This window comes from Mytilus galloprovincialis, chromosome 1 (genome assembly GCF_965363235.1).
Source record: "Mytilus galloprovincialis chromosome 1, xbMytGall1.hap1.1, whole genome shotgun sequence".
NCBI classification, from domain to species: domain Eukaryota; kingdom Metazoa; phylum Mollusca; class Bivalvia; order Mytilida; family Mytilidae; genus Mytilus; species Mytilus galloprovincialis.
In genome coordinates, this window is record NC_134838.1 from 24,211,784 (window position 1) to 24,236,711 (window position 24,928).

Here is a 24,928-nt window from a genome sequence, read left to right on the forward strand (position 1 = left end):
CTTTAAATACTTTATTATCAGGAGCACTGATATATCTCGTAGCTTGTGTCCCTTTAAATGCTTTATTATCAGTAGCACTGTTATATCTTGTAGCTTGTGTCCCTTTAAATACTTTATTATCAGGAGCACTGGTATATCTCGTAGCTTGTGTCCCTTTAAAAGCTTTATTACCAGTAGCACTGATATATCTCGTAGCTTGTGTCCCTTTAAATACTTTATTATCAGAATCACTGATATATCTCGTAGCTTGTGTCCCTTTAAAAGCTTTATTATCAGGACCACTGATATATCTCGTAGCTTTTGTCCCTTTAAATACTTTATTATCAGAATCACTGATATATCTCGAAGCTTGTGTTCCTTTTAAAGCTTTGTTATCAGAAGCACTGATATATCTCGTAGTTTGTGCCCCTTTAAAAACTTTATTATCAGGAGCACTGATATATATCGTAGCTTGTGTCTCTTTAAAAGCTTTATTATCAGAAGCACTGATATATCTCGTAGCTTTTGCCCCTTTAAATACTTTATTATCAGGAGCACTGATATATCTCTTAGCTTGTGTCCCTTTAAAAGCTTTATTATCAGAAGCACTGATATATCTCGTAGCTTGTGCTCCTTTAAATACTTTATTATCAGGAGCACTGATATATCTCGTAGCTTGTGTCCCTTTAAATACTTTATTATCAGAATCACTGATATATCTCGTAGCTTGTGTCCCTTTAAAAGCTTTATTATCAGAATCACTGATATATCTCGTAGCTTGTGTCCCTTTTAATACTTTATTATCAGGAGCACTGATATATCTCGTAGCTTTTGTCCCTTTAAAAGCTTTATTATCAGGAGCACTGATATATCTCGTAGTTTCTGCCCCTTTTAATACTTTATTATCAGGAGCACTGATATATCTCGTAGCTTGTGTCCCTTTAAAAGCTTTATTATCAGAAGCACTGATATGTCTCGTAGCTTGTGCCCCTTTAAATACTTTATTATCAGGAGCACTGATATATCTAGTAGCTTGTGTCCCTTTAAATACTTTATTATCAGTAGCACTGTTATATCTTGTAGCTTGTGTCCCTTTAAATACTTTATTATCAGGAGCACTGGTATATCTCGTAGCTTGTGTCCCTTTAAAAGCTTTCTTAGCAGTAGCACTGATATATCTCGTAGCTTTTGTTCCTTTAAATACTTTATTATCAGTAGCACTGTTATATCTTGTAGCTTGTGTCCCTTTAAAAACTTTATTATCATGAGCACTGATATATCTCGTAGCTTTTGTCCCTTTAAATACTTTATTATCAGGAGCACTGATATATCTCGTGGCTTGTGCCCCTTTAAATACTTTTTTTATCAGGAGCACTGGTATATCTCGTAGCTTGTGTCCCTTTAAATACTTTATTATCAGAATCACTGATATATCTCGTAGCTTGTGCCCCTTTAAATACTTTATTATCAGGAGCACTGATATATCAAGTAGCTTGTGCCCCTTTAAATACTTCATTATCAGGAGCACTGGTATATCTCGTAGCTTGTGACCCTTTAAATACTTTATTATCAGGAGCACTGGTATATCTCGTAGCTTGTGTCCCTTTAAATATTTTATAATCAGAATCACTGATATATCTCGTAGCTTGTGTCCATTTAAAAGCTTTATTATCTGGAGCACTGATATATCTCGTAGCTTGTGTGCCTTTAAATACTTTATTATCAGGAGCAGTGATATATCTCGTAGCTTGTGTCCCTTTAAATACTGTATTATCAGGAGCACTGATATATCTCGTAGCTTGTGCCCCTTTAAATACTTTATTATCAGGAGCACTGATATATCTCGTAGCTAGTGCCCCTTTAAATACTTTATTATCAGGAGCACTGATATATCTCGTAGGTTGTGCCCCTTTAAATACTTTTTTTATCAGGAGCACTGGTATATCTCGTAGCTTGTGTCCCGTTAAAAGCTTTATTATCAGAATCACTGATATATCTCGTAGCTTGTGTCCCTTTAAATACTTTATTATCAGGAGCACTGGTATATCTCGTAGCTTGTGTCCCTTTAAAAGCTTTCTTAGCAGTAGCACTGATATATCTCGTAGCTTTTGTTCCTTTAAATACTTTATTATCAGAATCACTGATATATCTCGTAGCTTGTGTCCCTTTAAAAACTTTATTATCAGGAGCACTGATATATCTCGTAGCTTTTGTCCCTTTAAATACTTTATTATCAGGAGCACTGATATATCTCGTGGCTTGTGCCCCTTTAAATACTTTTTTTATCAGGAGCACTGGTATATCTCGTAGCTTGTGTCCCTTTAAATACTTTATTATCAGAATCACTGATATATCTCGTAGCTTGTGCCCCTTTAAATACTTTATTATCAGGAGCACTGATATATCAAGTAGCTTGTGCCCCTTTAAATACTTCATTATCAGGAGCACTGGTATATCTCGTAGCTTGTGACCCTTTAAATACTTTATTATCAGGAGCACTGGTATATCTCGTAGCTTGTGTCCCTTTAAATATTTTATAATCAGAATCACTGATATATCTCGTAGCTTGTGTCCATTTAAAAGCTTTATTATCAGGAGCACTAATATATCTCGTAGCTTGTGTGCCTTTAAATACTTTATTATCAGGAGCAGTGATATATCTCGTAGCTTGTGTCCCTTTAAATACTGTATTATCAGGAGCACTGATATATCTCGTAGCTTGTGCCCCTTTAAATACTTTATTATCAGGAGCACTGATATATCTCGTAGCTAGTGCCCCTTTAAATACTTTATTATCAGGAGCACTGATATATCTCGTAGTTTGTGCCCCTTTAAATACTTTTTTTTATCAGGAGCACTGGTATATCTCGTAGCTTGTGTCCCGTTAAAAGCTTTATTATCAGAATCACTGATATATCTCGTAGCTTGTGTCCCTTTAAATACTTTATGATCAGAATCACTGATATATCTCGTAGCTTGTGTCCCTTTAAAAGCTTTATTATCAGGAGCACAGATATATCTCGTAGCTTGTGTCCCTTTAAATACTTTATTATCAGGAGCACTAATATATCTCGTAGCTTGTGTCCCTTTAAATACTTTATTATCAGGAGCACTGATATATCTCGTGGCTTGTGCCCCTTTAAATACTTTTTTTATCAGGAGCACTGGTATATCTCGTAGCTTGTGTCCCTTTAAATACTTTATTATCAGAATCACTGATATATCTCGTAGCTTGTGCCCCTTTAAATACTTTATTATCAGGAGCACTGATATATCTAGTAGCTTGTGCCTCTTTAAATACTTCATTATCAGGAGCACTGGTATATCTCGTAGCTTGTGTCCCTTTAAATACTTTATTATCAGAATCACTGATATATCTCGTAGCTTGTGTCCCTTTAAAAGCTTTATTATCAGGAGCACTGATATATCTCGTAGCTTGTGTCCCTTTAAATACTTTATTATCAGGAGCACTGATATATCTCGTGGCTTGTGCCCCTTTAAATACTTTTTTTATCAGGAGCACTGGTATATCTCGTAGCTTGTGTCCCTTTAAATACTTTATTATCAGAATCACTGATATATCTCGTAGCTTGTGCCCCTTTAAATACTTTATTATCAGGAGCACTGATATATCAAGTAGCTTGTGCCCCTTTAAATACTTTATTATCAGGAGCACTGATATATCTAGTAGCTTGTGCCTCTTTAAATACTTCATTATCAGGAGCACTGGTATATCTCGTAGCTTGTGACCCTTTAAATACTTTATTATCAGGAGCACTGGTATATCTCGTAGATTGTGTCCCTTTAAATACTTTATTATTAGAATCACTGATATATCTCGTAGCTTGTGTCCTTTTAAAAGCTTTATTATCAGTAGCACTGGTATATTTCGTAACTTGTGTCCCTTTAAAAGCTTTATTATCAGAAGCACTGACATATCTCGTAGTTTGTGCCCCTTTAAATACTTTATTATCAGGAGCACTGATATATCTCGTAGCTTGTGTCCCTTTAAATACTTTATTATCAGTAGCACTGTTATATCTTGCAGCTTGTGTCCCTTTAAATACTTTATTATCAGGAGCACTGGTATATCTCGTAGCTTGTGTCCCTTTAAAAGCTTTCTTATCAGTACCACTGATATATCTCGTAGCTTTTGTCCCTTTAAATACTGTATTATCAGAATCACTGATATATCTCGTAGCTTGTGTCCCTTTAAAAGCTTTATTATCAGGAGCACTGATATATCTCGTAGCTTTTGTCCCTTTAAATACTTTATTATCAGGAGCACTGATATATCTCGTGGCTTGTGCCCCTTTACATACTTTATTATCAGGAGCACTGATATATCTAGTAGCTTGTGTCCCTTTAAATATTTTATTATCAGAAGCACTGATATATCTCGTAGCTTGTGCCCCATTAAATACTTTATTATCAGGAGCACTGATATACCTCGTAGCTTGTGTCCCTTTAAATACTTCATTATCAGGAGCACTGGTATATCTCGTAGCTTGTGACCCTTTATATACTTTATTATCAGGAGCACTGGTATATCTCGTAGCTTGTGTCCCTTTAAATACTTTATTAGCAGAATCACTGATATATCTCGTAGCTTGTGTCCCTTTAAAAGCTTTATTATCAGGAGCACTGATATATCTCGTAGCTTGTGTCCCTTTAAATACTTTATTATCAGGAGCACTGATATATCTCGTAGCTTGTGTCCCTTTAAATACTGTATTATCAGGAGCACTGATATATCTCGTGGCTCGTGTCCCTTTAAATACTTTATTATCAGGGGCACTGATATATCTCGTAGTTTGTGCCTCTTTAAATACTTTATTATCAGAAGCACTGATATATCTCGTAGCTTGTGCCCCTTTAAATACTTTATTATCAGGAGCACTGGTATATCTCGTAGCTTGTGTCTCGTTAAAAGCTTTATTATAAGAATCACTGATATATCTCGTAGCTTGTGTCCCTTTAAATACTTTATGATCAGAATCACTGATATATCTCGTAGCTTGTGTCCCTTTAAAAGCTTTATTATCAGAAGCACTGATATATCTCGTAGCTTGTGTCCCTTTAAATACTTTATTATCAGGAACACTAATATATCTCGTAGCTTGTGTCCCTTTAAATACTTTATTATCAGGAGCACTAATATATCTCGTAGCTTGTGCCCCTTTAAATACTTTATTATCAGGAGCACTGATATATCTCGTAGCTTGTGCCCCTTGATTATCAGGAGCACTGGTATGTCTCGTAGTTTGTGTCCCTTTAAATACTTTATTATCAGGAGCAATGATATATCTCGTAGTTTGGGTCCCTTTAGATACTTTATTATCCGAAGCACTGATATATCTCGTAGCTTATGCCCCTTTAAATACTTTATTATCAGGAGCACTGATATATCTTGTAGCTTGTGTCCCTTTAAATACTTTATTATCAGGAGCACTGATATATCTCGTAGCTTGTGTCCCTTTAAAAGCTTTATTATCAGGAGCACTGATATATCTCGTAGCTTGTGGCCCTTTAAATACTTTATTATCAGGAGCACTGATATATCTCGTAGCTTGTGCCCCTTTAAATACTTTATTATCAGGAGCACTGATATATCTTGTAGCTTGTTTCCTTTTAAATACTATATTATCACTGAATCACTGATATATCTCGTAGCTTGTGTCCCTTTGCAAACAAGAAGACATAAACAATCAGTTACGCTCAACAAAATGTTTAATGATCAAATAAAAGAGCATGTTAAAACATTTCCTGAGGTAAATGTTCAGATCGAGAACGCACGAATTATTCATGTAATAAAATAATCAGAACGAGAACATATTAGGCCGTGTTCACACCAAACGCCATGTACAGTACTAAACTTGTTTACAATTAGTTTAATGTACTGGACATTGGTTTCACATTAAATTTGTTCACATCTATACACGTACCTTGTTTAATTACCTGTACATTAGATTTGTTCACGCTTGTAAACTCTATGTAATTTAAATGTTCATTACGTAGAACCGAATGCAAAGTTTTCGGACAACTTTTCTAGCAGTAAGGGAACGACCATTTGACTTCAAAATGGGGATGGGGGGTATCGATGGAAATATTCCGAACCCCAATTGGATAAAAAAAAAAAAGTCCTACAGATGATACAAAAATATTCTAAATCAAGTTCCCCATACATTATAGTATTAAATGTTTAAAAAAAAAATTAATTACAAGCATCGAAAAAAAACCCGGAATAAAACGTTTGCGCGGAAAAATTTCTGGCTCATAAATTAACCAAATCCTCCACCCTCCTTTTAAGTAAAGTGGTTGCTTCTTTATGAAAGCCATTTTGATGATTTGCAGTAGTTTAAAAATAATAAAGATGTCTCGATTAAGCATTAGAAAACGTAGGCTGCAGCAGCGTGCTTACAGGTGAAGAATATATATTTTTATTCTCATAAAGCCAATGCATTACATCGGTACAGAGATTGAAGGAGAAGAAGGAATGATATATTAGGGATCACTATATTCCTATCTTTTCTGTTTGTTTCAAATGGTATTTCTTCTCCAAGGAGTATTTGGCAAAGGGAGGGGGTAATGTTTTTTTTTTAGTTTTAAGGGTAATTTTACGGATCCGAGATACATGTACTAGACAAACAATACATTTACCTCACACTTTTTAAGTAATGCATTTATGAGTGAATCGTTGTTTGAGTAAAGACCAGTGGCAAACATTTCTTTGCAAGTCAAGTGGATTCGGAAAGACCTTAATTTTCAAATGAATTATGTTTTCGGCAATGATGCTGCTTTGAATCTTGATATGGGCTTAATAAAGCTACGTTAAGTTTAAAAAAAAAATATATCAAGTTTAGACAAATATTTCTGTTAAGAACTTTATTAATAATTGTTATAAATATCCATTTTATTCAAAAATTGTTTCTTCCTTAAATAAACACGGTGAAACTATTGTTTTAAATGCCTAGTTTTTTTGTGTACACTTAATCTACACAAGGCCTACATCGAGTATCGACTGCATGTAGACAAAACATGTTTTACACTACATGTGAACATTGAATTTTATCCATGGGAATGTAATTTTGTTTAGTCTACGTCGTGTGAATTACACTTACACAACACCGAGTTTAGGTCAGTGTGAACACAGCCTTACATTAACATACACTAAATGTGTAGTAAATGTTCAGAACAAGAATCAATGGATATACATTAATAAGTACATGCAGTTAACATTTAGACGAAGAACGTACGATTTGTACATGCAGAAAATGATCAGAACGAGATAACATTGTATGATGATTACAAGCAGTAAACTTTCAGAACGAGAACACATTTTATGATGATTACATTCAGTAAACTTTCAGAACGAAAACTCATTGTATGATGATGACATTCAGTAAACTTTCAAAACGAGAACACACTGTATGATGATTACATTCAGTAAACTTTCAGAACGAGAACACATTTTATGATGAATACATTCAGTAAACTTTCAGAACGAGAACACACTTTATGATGATTACTTTAAGTAAACTTTCAGAACGAGAACACATTTTATGATGGTTACTTTAAGTAAACTTTCAGAACGAGAACACATTTTATGATGATTACATTCAGTAAACTTTCAGAACGGGGACACATTTTTTGATGATTACATTCAGTTAACTTTTAGAACGGGGACACATTGTATGATTATTAACATTCAGTAAACTTTCAGAGCGAGAACACATTTTATGATGATTACATTCAGTAAACTTTCAGCAGAACGAGAACACATTGTATGATGATTAAAATCAGTAAACGTTCAGAACGAGAAAACATTGTATATATAAAGATAAGAAGATGTGGTATGATTGCTAATGAGACAACTTTCCACCGGAGACAAGGTAGAGAAAGAGAGAGAGATTACAATGATTATAGTAACAGAATTTGGTTCTAATTACAGAAGTTGGTGACACAGAGAGACTCTTCGTTAACAAAAAACACAGAGACGACATATACAGGGGACCTATAGTATGTTCACATCCTTGTCAATACGGATACGCAAAATCAGTATCAGACGACCGCTGCTGTTGGATATGTACTAAATGTTCTGGAAATCAGTATTCTGGCGAATTCGGATGCATATCATGTCCTCACGGTTCTCATCCGAATAATAATAAAAGTAACTGTACGCCAATTCACATTGACATTATGAGTTTCAATGACCCAGCTGCTATCGGGACTCTTACGGTATCTTCTATTGGTATTGCTGCATGTATCGTAGTCATAGTGGTATTCACGATTAACAGAGAAACGCCATTAGTTAAGGCAACGGACCTTAAACTCAGTCTTCTTTTGGTTTTTAGTCTGATTTTATCGTATGGATCATCAGCTGCCTTTCTTGCTAAACCTTCACCTATTTCGTGTGGTCTTATTCGATATCTTCTTGGATTGTGTTACACATTGCAGTATGCCACTTTATTGACCAAGACAATAAGAATTTACAGACTTTTTCAGGCAAAAAGTCCCGAAAAAAAGAAGTTCATAAATTCAAGATCTTCTATAACTTTGACTTTATTGATTACGTTTTTTCACGTTTTAGGACTGACGGCTTGGATTATTTTTGATAGACCGGAGACAAGAGTCGATTATGACGAAGACAGCGGCGTTTTAATATGCGATGACGCCGATAACTACTCGTATGCTATCAGTTTATCTTACTCAGTAGCGCTATTAATGACATGTGTGTATTTTGCTGTAAAAACCCGAAAGATTCCGGATGGTTTCAAAGAGACACGATTCATTGCAATATGTTCATATACAACTTGCATCATTTGGTTAGCGTTTGCCTCAACATTCTTTTTTACCAACAATAATATAGTACGTGTTCTGTCTCTATGTATAACACTTTCTATAAACTCTACAGTAAGTCTGTGTGTACTATTTCTGTCGAGGTTATACATCATCCTTTTTAAACCAAGATTAAACACAAGGGAGCGAGTAATGACTCGAGGGAATGAAAAGTCTGACAGGACAAGTAAATGTTTAACAGCTAATAAGTCAGGTAAGCTACTCAGATCTTATTTAGAATCGTTTCGATTATACAAGTTAAAACATTTGCGCCTAAATTCGTATTACATACAGATGTAGTCCAAATAATTATGACGTCTGGCAAGGCTATTTTAGTTTTTTTTCTTTCTGGGACGTCGTAGGAAGGCGTCCCAGGAAAAAAAATAAAATAGCCTTGCCAGACGTCATAATTTTTTGGACTAATACAGAAGAACATGTTTTAATCTTTTACACAAATCCAAAATACTGAGTAATATAATTGCATGATGCAATGGTTTTAATTGGCGTCCATGTTCCGTAAATATTTTACATTATCATCTAACAGACCAATTATCTAATTTTATCGAAAAATGGTAGAAATAATGCATTAAAAATCTTTTACAAATAATTTTACTTTGGTTTAGGAGAACACGTGGTTACGCCAAAGGCAGTCGTCTTTGATTAAAATTGCAAAACCTACTTCAAAACCAAAGAGCAATGATTATTTGTGATTTTACGCAGTTGGTTGACCGAAAGACCTTCTTTAATTAAATACAATGTCATACTTGGAATATTGGACTATAGTGTTACGAGCCAGGAATTGAATTTGAAAATATAAAGTTGATGCTTAAAAAACTACAAACGAAATTGGGTGATATTACTGGAAAAGAAACTTATATGAACTTCTGGAGCTCTCGAGTCAATCCCTGTGATTTTGGGGGTTCGTTTTGCTAAACTTGAAGCCTGTAATTCAGTGGTTGTCGTTTGTTTATGTGTTACGTATTTGTTTTTCGTTCATTTCTTTTTTACATAAATAAGGCCGTTAGTTTTCTCATTTGAATTGTTTTACGTTGTCTTATCGGGGCCTTTTATAGCTGACTATGCGGTATGGGCTTTGCTCATTGTTGAAGGCCGTACGGTGACCTATAGTTGTTAATGTCTGTGTCATTTTGGTCTTTTGTGGATAGTGTCTCATTGGCAATCATACCACATCTTCTTTTTATATATTGAAGTTTAATGCCTAGCGTTTTGTTGGCTTCTGCTTTTTTTTTGTCCGTCATCATGTTAGGTAACCTAAATACCTTGGGAGACCAGTCAACCAGTTTTATGTAAAATAAAATAAAATACCACAGGAATTCACTAACATTTATTGTGATTTGACGACACAAGGATCGCCTTAAAAACATTGACCTCAATTGAAAAAACCAACATCTGATATAATAAATTATATGATTATTTCAGTTGATATTCTTTATACTTACGACATTCCAACAAATTTGACCAAATCGCGTTTAATTGCCTATTTGTAAATTGTCACTGCGGTATTAATCTGTCTGAATGCATGTAAATATATTCTATGGCAAAATTGTATTGCAGTAGGAACAGAGGAATCAAGCGATGAGTATGTATACACAAAGAATGGACTTCTAGCAGCAACATCAACATCAGTACCAAATCTAGCTCCATTTGAATCAAAAACCAAAAAACAATTTATATCAGGTGCGCATTCGGTGCATAATATATCAATATTAAACAACTTGGGAGAAGAGAATGCTCATTCGAGGAAGACAAGAGACATTCCATTAAAAGATTTGCCTCGGATTACCATAAGTAATGGGGAAACTGAATTTAACGTATGATGGCAGTATCAATGGGAAAAAAATTATAAAAATTATGTTCTTTCTGAAGGTCGTATTGTTATGTGTGTCATTGGGTTGCTGTTTTATTGACATACATTTTATCTCTGCACCTCTTATCTTATCTTATATTACACAGCACAAAAGTTGTTTTAACAAATTACATTAATGATAATTTCTCCCTGACAAAACGTGGGTCGATCAAAGATAATATTTTACCAATTCGAAGTTGAATTAACAAAAAAATATATCGTAAAGATAAAAAAGGAACATAAACATATTAATACAAATAAAAAAAAGAAGTCAAGCTTGAACAATTTACAAAAGATAATGAAAACTAAGGGACAAATTTTTTACAACCTAAGGTAATCTGCTCCATGGAATCCTGTTTCGGCACCAAACGAATACAATAGAATACAAATCCATGTACAACCTAAAGTAATCTCCTCCATGGGACCCTGTTTCGGCACCAAACGAATACCATAGAATACAAATCCATGTACAACCTAAAGTAACCTGCTCCATGGAACCCTGTTTCGGCACCAAACGAATACCATAGAATACAAATTCATGTACAACCTAAAGTAATCTGCTCCATGGAACCCTGTTTCGGCACCAAACGAATACCATAGAATACAAATCCATGTACAACCTAAAGTAACCTGCTCCATGGAATCCTGTTTCGGCACCAAACGAATACCATAGAATACAAATCCATGTACAACCTAAAGTAACCTGCTCCATGGAATCCTGTTTCGGCACCAAACGAATACCATAGAATACAAATCCATGTACAACCTAAAGTAATCTCCTCCATGGGACCCTGTTTCGGCACCAAACGAATACCATAGAATACAAATCCATGTACAACCTAAAGTAACCTGCTCCATGGAACCCTGTTTCGGCACCAAAAAAATACCATAGAATACAAATCCATGTACAACCTAAAGTAACCTGCTCCATGGAACCCTGTTTCGGCACCAAACGAATACCATAGAATACAAATCCATGTACAACCTAAAGTAACCTGCTCCATGGAATCCTGTTTCGGCACCAAACGAATACCATAGAATACAAATCCATGTACAACCTAAAGTAACCTGCTCCATGGAATCCTGGTTTGGCACCTGACGAATACCATAGAATACAAATCCATGTATAACCTAAAGTAATCTGCTCCATGGAACCCTGGTTTGGCACCTGACGAATACCATAGAATATAGAGCATTTGCATTATTCAAGTATTTTGCTGGCGTATCCGTATCGACGTATCGTATAACACGTATGTATACGAGGAAAGGATAAATTAAGTCAAGTTGGTCTCGATGAAGATACTTAATTTTTAATTTAGTTTTAATTGAGGTCGGGACTAAATCCTTCATTTATACAAATCTGCCTGATACGTTTACGTCGATCCGTGCACGTAATCAGATATGTGAATAATTCAAATTCTCTATATACAAATTCAAGGTAACGCGGTTTCATATAAGTAACTGTTAAAAACGCGGACGTATAAGCAGAGAACGATTGCGACCAACCATTATATATCATGTAAAGCTTGATTCTTAGGCAGCAACCATTTGATTTTCTGGAGGGGGCTATGGTTTTTTTTGGAAAAAAAAGTTTGTTTCCAGTTTTTGGAGAAAAAAATAATTTGTTTTTGATTTTGAGAAAAAAAAATTGTTTGTTTCACCCTCAGCTGCCACTACATGTAATGCTAAAATTGAAAGAAAAAAATTGTTTTCGACTTGTCGCGAAAAAAATTTGTCCAGAAAATAATACCATAGCCCCCCCCAGAAAATCAAATGGTTGCTGCCTTACTATTTATAACTTCATTTTATTTGTTATTTATCTCAGCTGTTATGTAAAGGACATACAGTAAGTCACTTAAACATTATCAGATAAACTCATCATAGATACCAGGATTACAATTGTATATAGACAATCTTTGTCAAAGAACTGTTACCAACATACAGGTAACATTTTGTGTTTCATTTATTCAATTGTAATAATTCATTGTATGTGTATTTCATACAGCTTAACCTTTAATGATATTTTTCATGTATAGTTCATACAGATGTAATATTAATTTACATGTTATGTAATATATATTTCACACAGCTGTAGAACAACAGTGTATGTATACTTCGTAAAACAGTAACAATACATTTTATATATACTTCATAATCTGTAATAATACATTTTATATATACTTCATAATCTGTAATAATACATTTTATATATACTTCATACTCTGTAATAATACATTTTATATATATACTTCATACAGATGTAATAATATATTGTATGTATACTTCATACAGATGTAATAATACATTGTATGTATACTTCATACAGATGTAATAATATCAGATTTATTACATGGCATTTTTCATATCGCATGTATTATCAGCCCTAGGTTCAATATCAGCCCAAGAGCCGCATGGCTCGAGGGCTGATATTGACCGAGGGCTGATAATACATGCGATATGAAAAATGACATGTTATGATCTTTTTATCATATGCTTCAACAGTAAAGAAAAATAACAGATTCATATAATGATCCTTTTAGAAAAGAAGTTCAAAGAGTGAAAAGTTCAGGGACGTCGGACCCAAATTTTGGTACATTCGATATGAGTCTTTCTAACATATGCCTCAACAGAAAAAAAAAACCCATTTTAACATGGACGAATCGATAAAAAAAAATAATTCAACAATATACATAATGAACATTGTTTGGAAAAGTCAACCTTTTTTAAAATAACTTTCTAAATTATGTTTGAAACTTTTAAAAAATGCATTTATTAAATAATTATTATTATTATTTTTTTTTTTTATTTTTTTTTTTTATATATTATTTTACACAATATATTTTCCAGTATCCAAATAATTGTTTTGTACACTACTTTGTAATGTTTTTCACTGAAAACGTAGTATTGAGGTGTATTTTCCGGAATTTGCCGAGTATCACCGGAATGCCATGTGATAACGTTACGGAAAGGCATGTGATAACAATCGAAGCATGTGATAAACTTTTCATATCAGCCCGCTAAGCACTAATTGGAAAAAATATGAAATATACGTTAATTTAATGCTATTAGTAAGTAATATTATTATCATACGGTAAAATTCATATGTTATTTAGTCTAAGTATATGATAATACATTTTATGTATACTTCAAACATGCAGATGTAATATAACAGTTTGAATATACTTCGTAAAACTTTAACATTACATTATATGTATACTTCATATTATAGCTGTAATAATACATTGTATATATATTTCATACAACAGTAATAATACCTTTTATGTTTACTTTATAAAAAGAATATAATACATTTTATGTATACTTCTTATATTCATAGGTTTCATAACGAGAATGGGATATTACTTGAAATCAACTCGAGTTATTTAATTTTAATATAATAACAAGAGATTTGATATGGTGCACGCATCAAATCTTTGAGTCGAAATAAGGAGGTTTTTGGTGTAAAAAGTGTTGAGTGGGAAACCGGACTAAACAATTAATTCTAAAAAGGTGCCTGCTATATCAGTCGGAAACTTTCGTCATTAGCTGATCTTTTTTTTTTATATAAAGTTTTGTCCCTTCCAAAGCTTATAAGCGGATAACACATTCAGCGACACATATAGCTTTGGTAATTATAATTAGCTTTATTATGAGTGTGTGTAAAGTGTATCTTTGCTGCTTTGTAGGTTTGGTATGTTTCATTTCTCGGGGTAATCCTTCGGTCATCCAGAGTCAACGATCATCACGAGCGTTGTTTTAACCATTTTGACATCAGAGGTCCAATATTGTTTTAATTTTGAGCTGAAATGTATAAGTGGAATAGTTTCATATGACGCCAAAAATTGTTACAGACGTGTTCAGAGATGTTTGATTCAGACCCTATACCATCGAACTGTTCAAAGAGAGATCTTGAGTCGGCATCGACGATCAGTTGATACTTAATATTCCATGCAGATATATAAATTCATCGGATGTTGGTTGTGTACTGATTGATAATTTTGTCAAAGATGCATGATTTTTACTAGTTATTATTGGCTTTGGACTAGTTGTCAGTAACTGCGAGTACTCCTAGATCTGTACTTGGTGTCTTTTTGTTGTTGCGATGTACAAGTACACCCTATGTTTTTCTTATATGTATTTCTAATTGTATCCATCTGATGAGTTAGCTGACTATGCGGTATGGGATTTTCTATTTGTTGTAGGCCGAATGGTGACCTATAGCTATTCATTTCTGTGTCATTTGGTCTCTTGTGGAGAGTTGTGTCATTGACAATCATACCACATCTTTGTTATAATAGGTGAACTTTCAGGTTAATCGGCACTTTAATTATAATTCATAAAATTAGGAAGGGATCCGACATATCAGTGGTACTAAAATATTGCACGAAATAACATAGTCATAAAATGCTTCAGGTGCAAGTATGTAATATTTTGTCGTCTTTAATGGAGCAAAGGTATAACTGTATCCATTGCCAATTTCGGCTTTATTTACAGTGGCAAGTGAATTTGAACTTATAAACGCACTCTATACTGCGTCAATAAAAAAAAGTCTGTTCAAATTTGCAATTCATTAAAGCAGATAATAAGGCATGTCTTCGTGTTTGGACTACTTTAACGTGTTTTAATCTAGATTCGATTTCCGACCAGGCGACTGTTATCCAGTGGTTATCATTTGTTGCTGTCTGCCCTTACTGTTTATGGTTTATTGTTGTAGTATGATCATGCTTTTTAGGTTCTCTTTGTCATCCCGGGGCCTTTTATATATAGCTACAGATATAACTATGCGTCATGTACTTGCTCATGGTTGAAATCCGTAACGATGACCTGTAATTGTACACATCGCCTTCCTTTGACATTTGATATTCATCGAATAATAGTAAAATTGCCAAATATACCATTTCTTAATCTGAATTCAAAAAGGTTTAAAAAATATATATTAAAAATGTCAAAGTTACATAATTTTTTTATTTCTGTATCATTCGGTCTCTTGTGGATAGTTGTCTCATTGTCAATCATACCACATCTTCTTTGTAATAGACATTATTTTTAACATTTAGTTACAAGTAAGTCCCAAATATTCTAGTTGCATGCAAAGTTTTTGTAAAATCCAAATATTGCCATGTCCCGCTTACTTTGTGTTAGATATTTAAATGCAGGTAGAGATTTAAAAATAATGTGTTAAAAAGTTGTCAAAAACGACGATTTTGGTTGCAATAACAAATGAACCCAGAAAAAACAATAGAAAAAGAAAACTAAATGTGAGATAATTATATTAGTCATACATTGCAGGTCTTAACTACATCGTCGTTTGTCTCTGTAAACCACCGTATATGTGAGGCAATGGTAGTAGGTCTTGTATACCAGTCGCATTATATGTTTTTTCGTGTAGTCTTAATTTAATGTGGCTCACATGTCGAGCCAGCTGAAACCCTACTTCTGGAGGTTTTACTTTGTGAGCGATACGAATTAGATTTACTCTACTTGGAGTTTTTCGTACGATAATATCCCCAAACGATTTTATGTCATCAAAGAACGAATTGATAGCCGGACTGAGCTTGAATTCAAAATCAGATTGTTTTATAGATTCGTCGTTATAAAAATGGTCTACGAATTTTTCTTCCTCACTGATTTTTTGCTCGATCCGTTTTCCCACCAAGAACGCTTCGACGTCTGTTTCAATAGTTTTGGCCTTTACGATAGTGTTCTGGAGTTCCCTTATTCCTTGTTTTCGATGATCTATATTTTTCAGCAGATGATCTGTTTCGTTTTTGTGCTTTCTGAAGGTTTCATTCAGTTCACCAATTATTTCTTTTTCGATATGATCTAAGTGTTCATTCATTTTCTTGCGCATACTGTGCATTTCCTTTTCAATAGTATTTTTCTGTAACAACATCTTTGTTAAATTTTCTTCCCTGTCTGTTTTGATTTTTTCGATATTGTCTAATACAGTTTCTACTGTTTGATGGATGTCTTCTAAATTGACGCATGTTTGGTGAGATTTGGCGGCATTTTCTGTCACTGTCACAACGTTGCAGACTTTATGCATAGTTGTTGCACAAACTATACATGCTGGTTCTTTATGTGTATGGCAATAGAAGTGCAGTGATTCTCTATGGAATGAACATGGTTGGCCAAAGGTTGTTGCCGACTGATCGTTTGAGAGTTTCTTCTCCCGTACTATTTTCTCTCGAACTGAACGAGAGCCAAGAGATTTCGAGATTCGTTGATATCTGTTATATTCCAACAACAACTTCCCATTAATCGATGGCAAGCCATCAGTATAAGGTCGTCTTTGAGGCATTGGTGTATTTACCTGTACAATATATAATTGAAAAATATAAATAAATGACAAGTTATTTTGAATTTTGATACACCAAACAAAAGTGCTCACCTTAGAGAGCTTATGATTGCTTATGCACAGTTAACATTTAACAGAAATATACACACAACTACATGTTTAAATCAAACTCAGTCAAAGCACATGAACAGTACATGTTTAACCCAGACTCATTCGGAGCTCATGTAAAGTAATATTTAACCTGAAATAATTAGAATATCATGCCCATTACACTTTTAACACAGACTAATTTGAAGCATATGTACAGTATACATTTAACAGACTGGTTCAGTGATTATACACACTACACGTTCTACACAGACTCATTCAATTTCGGAACACATAGACAGTACATGTTTAATCCAGACTCATTCGGAGCTCAAACGACATGTACAGTACATGTTTAATCGAGACTCATTCGGAGCAAATGGGCAGTACATGTTTAATCCAGCCTCATTCAGAGCTAAAGTACACGTTTAACACGGGCCGATTCGTACGGAAGGGAAATTTATTACTATACATTTCTTAATTTGTAAAATGTAATCATGGTAATTTCTTTCTTTGAAACTCGGATTTTTCGATCTGTAGCATGCATTTCTACATTTCTTGATTTGTGAAATGTAACATCTAAATGTTTAAATGCAATATTTTTGTTAATTTGTTGACGTATTTTCTTTGTTCATTGCAAGAAATTTTAAATTTCCTAATTTGAGTAGGCAATTGTTTTGTTCGAATCAAGTCTTGGGAGAATGTGACAACTAGTGTACTTCTTACCACTGCCACCCAATGAGAAGTTGACAGTTTGCTTGGACAAGTATACTTCTTCTTCTGTATGTAGAATCTTCCGTTTAGGAATACCAAGACATTTAGTGTATATCAATAAAACTATTCTAAAACTTGGTACATGTTGGGATATCAACAATAAAACTATAAAATTGGTGCTCGATAAAAATTCGTGCACAGGTGCCGGTACGGGGCGCTGAATGGGACTTATGGCACGCCGTTATTATATTTATTCAATTTCGAGATATCTTATTTAGCTAAATAAGATATATTATAACTTATTGAGATATCTTAATAACAAACTGAGATATCTTATATATTAATTGAGATATCTGATTTATTAAATGAGATATCTTATATATTAAATAAGATATCTTATTAAAATGTTTATAAAGATATCTTATTAAATATATAAGATATCTTATTTAAAATATAAGATATCTCTATTAATTTATAAGATATCTTATTAACTATATAAGATATCTTTTATATAGTTAATAATAGAGATATCTTATTTACTTAATAAGATATCTCCATAAGTTAATAAGATATCTCTATTAGTTTATAAGATATCTCTATTAATTAATAAGATATATCTATTAGTTTATAAGATATCTCTATTAATTAATAAGATATCTTATAAAGTATGCATTTAAAAGATATCTTTATAAAGAAGTAAGATATCTTATATACTTTATAAGATATCTTATTAATTAATAGAGATATCTTATTAACTTATAGATATATCTTATAAACTAAAAGAGATATCTTATAAACTTTTAGAGATATCTTATTAACTTAAAGAGATATCTTATTAACTAATAGAGATATCTTATAAACTAATAGAGATATCTTATAAACTTTTAGAGATATCTTATTAACTTAAAGAGATATCTTATTAACTAATAGAGATATCTTATAAACTAATAGAGATATCTTATAAACTTTTAGAGATATCTTATTAACTTATAGATATATCTTATTAACTTATAGAGATATCTTCTAAACTAATAGAGATATCTTATAAACTTTTAGAGATATCTTATTAACTTATAGAGATATCTTATTTAATTGGTTATAAAGATATCTTATTTAATATATAAAATATCTCCATAAGTTAATAAGATATCTCTATTAGTTTATAAGATATCTCTATTAATTAATAAGATTTCTTATAAATAAAATTGAGAATGGAAATGGGGAATGTGCCAAAGAGACAACAACCCAACCATAGAAAAAAACAACAGCAGAAGGTCACCAACAGGTCTTCAATGTAGCGAGAAATTCCCGCACCGGAGGCGTCCTTCAACTGGCCCCATAACAAATATATACTAGTTCAGTAATAATGAACGCCATACTAATTTCCAAATTGTACACAAGAAACTAAAATTAAAATAATACAAGACTAACAAAGGCCAGAGGCTCCTGACTTGGGACAGGCGCAAAATGCATGTATTTAAAAGATATCTTTATAAAGAAGTAAGATATCTTATATACTTTATAAGATATCTTATTAATTAATAGAGATATCTTATTAACTTATAGATATATCTTATAAACTAATAGAGATATCTTATAAACTAATAGAGATATCTTATAAACTTTTAGAGATATCTTATTAACTTATAGAGATATCTTATTTAATTGGTTATAAAGATATCTTATTTAATATATAAAATATCTCCATAAGTTAATAAGATATCTCTATTAGTTTATAAGATATCTCTATTAATTAATAAGATTTCTTATAAATAAAATTGAGAATGGAAATGGGGAATGTGCCAAAGAGACAACAACCCAACCATAGAAAAAAACAACAGCAGAAGGTCACCAACAGGTCTTCAATGTAGCGAGAAATTCCCGCACCGGAGGCGTCCTTCAACTGGCCCCATAACAAATATATACTAGTTCAGTAATAATGAACGCCATACTAATTTCCAAATTGTACACAAGAAACTAAAATTAAAATAATACAAGACTAACAAAGGCCAGATGCTCCTGACTTGGGACAGGCGCAAAATGCATGTATTTAAAAGATATCTTTATATAGAAGTAAGATATCTTATATACTTTATAAGATATCTTATTAATTAATAGAGATATCTTATTAACTTATAGATATATCTTATAAACTAATAGAGATATCTTATAAACTAATAGAGATATCTTATTTACTTTCAAATTAATTAAGATATCTTATAAAATTAAAGATATCTTAATACTTAATAAGATATCTTGTTAAATAAATAAGATGTCTTCAAATTTGAATAAATATAAAAACGGCGTGCCATAGACTCTTGTGGTTTTGTACAAAATTCAATTCTGTCTACACAAAAATAAACACAAAATTTAATTTTGTGACAAAATCTCAGTTTTGTATGCAAATTAGTTCACAGAATCCAAACTAAACTAATTTCATACAAAATTGACTTTTGTCGCCCAATTTTCAATTATGTTTGTGTTACAAAAATGAATTTTGTCATGACAAAACTAACTTTTGTCCACTGAAAGATAATGTTATATGACAAAATTTAAATTTGTAGTATGCTACAAATTTTGTTAAACTGAACTCATTTTTGTTGAACAAAACTCACTTTTGTCCACGGACCGTACAAAATTGAATTTCGAGTACAAAACCACAAGAGTCCCATTCGGCGCCCCGTATGCATGTATTATATATATACAAAGGAGTAAGGAAATAATTTTGATCATCATAGTACGAAGAAGTGAAAAATTATATTAACACCAAACAATCAAAGCTGGTATATAGACTAAATACAAGTTTACATAAAATAACAAAAAAAAAAACATTACAAATAGTATCAATAGGCCAAATTAACAAGGAAGTACGATTTGAGAGTACTTGCAGTTACTGACAGCGTAGTTAAAAGCCAAAACAATTAATAATAAAATTGAACACCAGAGGCGGATTAAGGGGGAGGGGAGCCCATTTTGTGGGGAAATTTGTTGATTATCTCAGGAATCACTGAAGCAAGGCTCAAATTCTCAATTTCTGGATCCACCGCTGAACACTGGCTCTTTTGCAGTGAATATACAGATTATTTATTTAATTCTTTCCGCCGTGTAATTTTAAAATATCATGACAAAATAACACTCTAAACAGCCCAATATCTATCGAACAAATTCTGCAGATTTAAGAAGTATGCCCATCTGATAACGTGGTACCACTGTATCGACTGGCATGTAAAAGTTCCTTTTCGATTACTTAATATGATTTATTGGAAATGTAAAGTTTGTGTCCCTTTTCAATTACTTAACAGGGGCGGATCCAGCCTTTTTAAAAAGGGGGGTTCCTAACCCAGGACAAAGGGGGGGGGGGGGGTTCTAATTACACGTCCCCATTCAAATGCATTGATCGTCAAAAAAAAGGGGGGGTTCTAACCCCCGGAACCCCCCCTCTGGATCCGCGCCTGCTTAATATGATTTATTGGAAATGTAAAGTTTGTGTCCATGAGCCAGTAACCCCACAGCACAAAACTGTAAAGACTTCATTAAATCATAACCTTTGCAGACACAGATTATACAATATAATATAATTTTTATACATTCTTTTAATTATACGGATAGTGAAAAAATCTCAATTATTTATATGGGTACGCTTCAATAATATCCTTTAAAATCTTATTAGCATTACGACGAATCACTGAACATTGGTTGTGTTTTAATAGGACATATTTCTCAGTAACATAATAGTTTGTTTGTAGATTAAGGTCATCTGTAAAGGGGCGTGTACATGTGTAGCTATGGACAAATTCTATTTTTGTTTGTTTACAGACGAGTATAGCACTGGGGTAAATGTGATCTCCGTTATTGCAGTTACGTATATCCAAAGATGGCGGACGATGTTTCTGGCCAATATTTCGTTTGTCAATTTTGTAATTTATTTTTCTTCGGTATTTCGTGTCTGTTTTCACGTAAATTACTAAATTTGAAACTGAAATACTTAGTGTTTTTTCATAATTCAACCGCTAAATAGAGAAAACAGCTATCTAAAATATCGTGATGATATGGGTAAAGGCTCGGTCACATCTTACCGGATAGCACGAACGGACGCCCAACGGATGAAAATAAAAGTTGTCCGTTGACAAAATCCGTTGGGAGTCCGTTGATGTACTGACCAAATAAAACGGACGCGTAACGAATGCGTTAACGGACACACACCGGATATGCAACGTACAAGAAACGGAAACGTACCTGACAAAACGGATGTCGAACGTACATCCAACGGACGAGTACCGCATACAACAGACACCTATCGGAAGTGTACCGGATAAAAACGGATAAACAAGATATACGGAAAAATTAAAGGCGACAATAATAACACATGTAAATCCCATAAATATTCAAAATGTTTCTGTGTAACTGGTTTGTTCTTCAAAATGCCACCAAAGGGCAGTGTCTGGCATGAATAAGACCTGCTTGATTGTGAAGACGTGCCCTTACTCTAAGATCGATTATGAATATCAAGAATTCATGAAACTTAAGAAATCTAATTGGCATTTCTGACGCAACATGTTCAATTGGCATTTATCCGTTTCAGATCCGTTCATCATTCGTTTTATCCGTTATACGTCCGGTAGAAGTCCATTTCACATTCGTTCAACATCTGTTTTATCCGTTAGACGTCCGTTAGAAGTCTGTTGGTCAATTTATCTGCCAGACCTCTAACGGATGTATAACGAACACGTAACGGATACAAAACGGAAACGAAATGGACGAGTACCGTACTAAACGGACGCCTACTGGACCTTCAACGGACATTTCATCCGTTGGACGTCCGTTCAAAGTTTTGAACATGCTCAAAATTTTCCACCGGACAGAACGGACATCGACGGATAAAACGTCCGTTGAAGGTCCAGTAGGCGTCCGTTTAGTTCCTTCGGACTTTTATTCAGTTTGTTAGTTAATCGCCCCGGTTTACACATCAATAACCAGTCCTCTAGAAAAAATGTGTTTAATCCTATAATAATATTGATCAAGCTTCCAAGCAGCATGCATAGTGAGCGAAAGGACGGAGATTTGATAGCTTATTACAGATGAAATATAAGTAAAATTGAGAATGGACAGTAATTGTTCTTTAGCAGATGAAAATAATCTAAATCCCAAACACACCAAACGAATTGATAACAACTGTCATATTCTTGATTTGGTACAAACATTTCCTTATGTAGAAAATGGTATATTAAACCTGGTTGTATAGTATGTGTCGCATAGAATTCCATTATATTAACAACAAATGTTGAGCAAACAGTAACATAGAGTAAAGGTTAACAATATACAAAGCCGACAAAACAAGCTGGCACAATATCACGTACATCAAATGATAAACAACAAGTACCTAATCACTACATTTCAAGACACCAAGAGTGACTGGGGATTGGAAAAATGGTCTCCATGCATTTTAGTCTACCACCCCATATCCATAGCCAAAGTGGGACGTCCGTTTTGCTGTGTGGGATGCACAAGCACGTATCCACGTCGGGGAGGAAATGGGACGTTAATTCATTTGCCTCGTGTTGAGATATGTCCGTGCTCTTTGAAAATTAATAACCCTTTGTAAAAAAAATCTTTGAGGAGTCCATAGATGGCATGTGAAACTTCGTCCCTCTACAATCTGCTATTCCCGTGGCAGTCCAAATTTCTTTGCAAGACTTACCTACTTTATACTTACGTATCTATATTTTTGTTTAACTTTTTCTCGTCCTTAACATATATATAATATAAAGAAGATGTGGTAAGAGTGTCAAATGAGACATCTCTCCACAAGAGACCAACTGACACAGAAATTAACACTATTAGGTCACCGTACGACCTTAAACAGTGATCAATACACATACCGCATAGTCTGCTATTAAAGGCCTCAAAAGGACAAATGTAAAACAATTCTAACATGTCAACTAATGGCCTCATTTAGACACAAAACAAATGAATAACGAAAAACAAATATGTAACGCAGCAACAAACGACAACTATTGAATTGCAGACTCCTGACTTGTGTCAGGCCTAGGCAAATACAGAATGTGGTGATGTTAAATATGTTAGCTGGCGTCAAACCCTCCCCTAACCTGGTACAGTGGTGTAACTAACAGTACAATATCAAAGTAGTCTAATAAAAACAGTTGAAAAGGCTTAACTCATCAGGTGGATACAAATAAAAATAAATTTTACGCAAACAAAGTGAACGTGTGAGGGTACTTGTACATCCCCAAAAAACAAACAGACACGTCTAAGTAAAGATCTGAGAGTAATCGCAAGCCCTGAAAGCTAGTTCAAAGCCAATAAAAACTAATAAAAATAAAAATCGTACATCTAAGACTAAGTTATAAGTTATTACACATCAAACATCCAAAGGATTAGGTGTGGAGACTTCATAAACAGTGGACTTTTTAATGTTGTTATAACATTGTGGGCATATTATTTTTATTCGACTATTTCATATATTTTGACGAACTTATGACAGTTTTATATCCCAAAAAAATATGGTCCGAACAATTAATCGAGGATAATGAATAAAGCAGAAACAAAGCAACTCAACAGTTACGGATATCCTTCTCTAAACATTTATTAAAGTTTATACGGATATCAGTCTATACAGATAGTTCTAGAGTACCTCGAACACTCAACCATCGAGGCCCCTAAACTTATCATTACCAGGATAAATTAATTTTGTAATGTAAGTGACCTACCTAAATATAATGTCGACAATAGCCTTATAAATTCCCTCTATCAAATAGTATGTCACAAAATAACCAATATGAAGGGAAAAGGACTTCTTATTACATTCTAATTAAATGGTATTTTCTTTACAGGGTTGTTCCAGTATCAATTACAATTGATTACGTCTTCAATGGTGAATAATCATCCAACCTCGAGCGGTAACGAGACACCTTAACAATAACATGTTTTAACTTTTCATGTTCTTTTTTCAGCTTCGTTAAACCTTTTTACAAGAAGACTTGCACTGACTAGTGCATTGTCTTTTTATTCATTTACTTAAGTTTGATAATTTTATTTTGAATAGAACAAGTGTGACACAGATGAGTGGGGATATTATGTTTGGATGTTTGACAGTGTCTTGTGACAAAAGGAGTTCGATGTTTTTC

At 33.4% G+C, this 24,928-nt stretch overlaps 1 protein-coding gene and 1 long non-coding RNA gene across 2 annotated transcripts in view; one reads left to right on the plus strand and one right to left on the minus strand.

The window, feature by feature from the left end:
• The window catches only part of LOC143070474 (metabotropic glutamate receptor 2-like), a 48,542-nt gene extending 36,125 nt beyond the window's left edge, over positions 1 to 12,417 (plus strand). Inside the window, exons 9-10 of the transcript XR_012976542.1 lie at positions 7,931 to 9,031; positions 10,393 to 12,417. The gene's annotated coding sequence lies outside the window, so the exon portion shown is untranslated. The remainder of the gene's footprint in view (positions 1 to 7,930; positions 9,032 to 10,392) is intronic.
• Positions 12,418 to 15,101: 2,684 nt separating this feature from the next.
• LOC143070491 (uncharacterized) lies at positions 15,102 to 24,645 on the minus strand. The gene is made up of 2 exons (XR_012976549.1): positions 24,512 to 24,645; positions 15,102 to 16,997 (listed from the first exon to the last, which is right to left on the minus strand). It is a non-coding gene; the product is annotated as an uncharacterized LOC143070491 (long non-coding RNA).
• Positions 24,646 to 24,928: the final 283 nt, after the last annotated feature.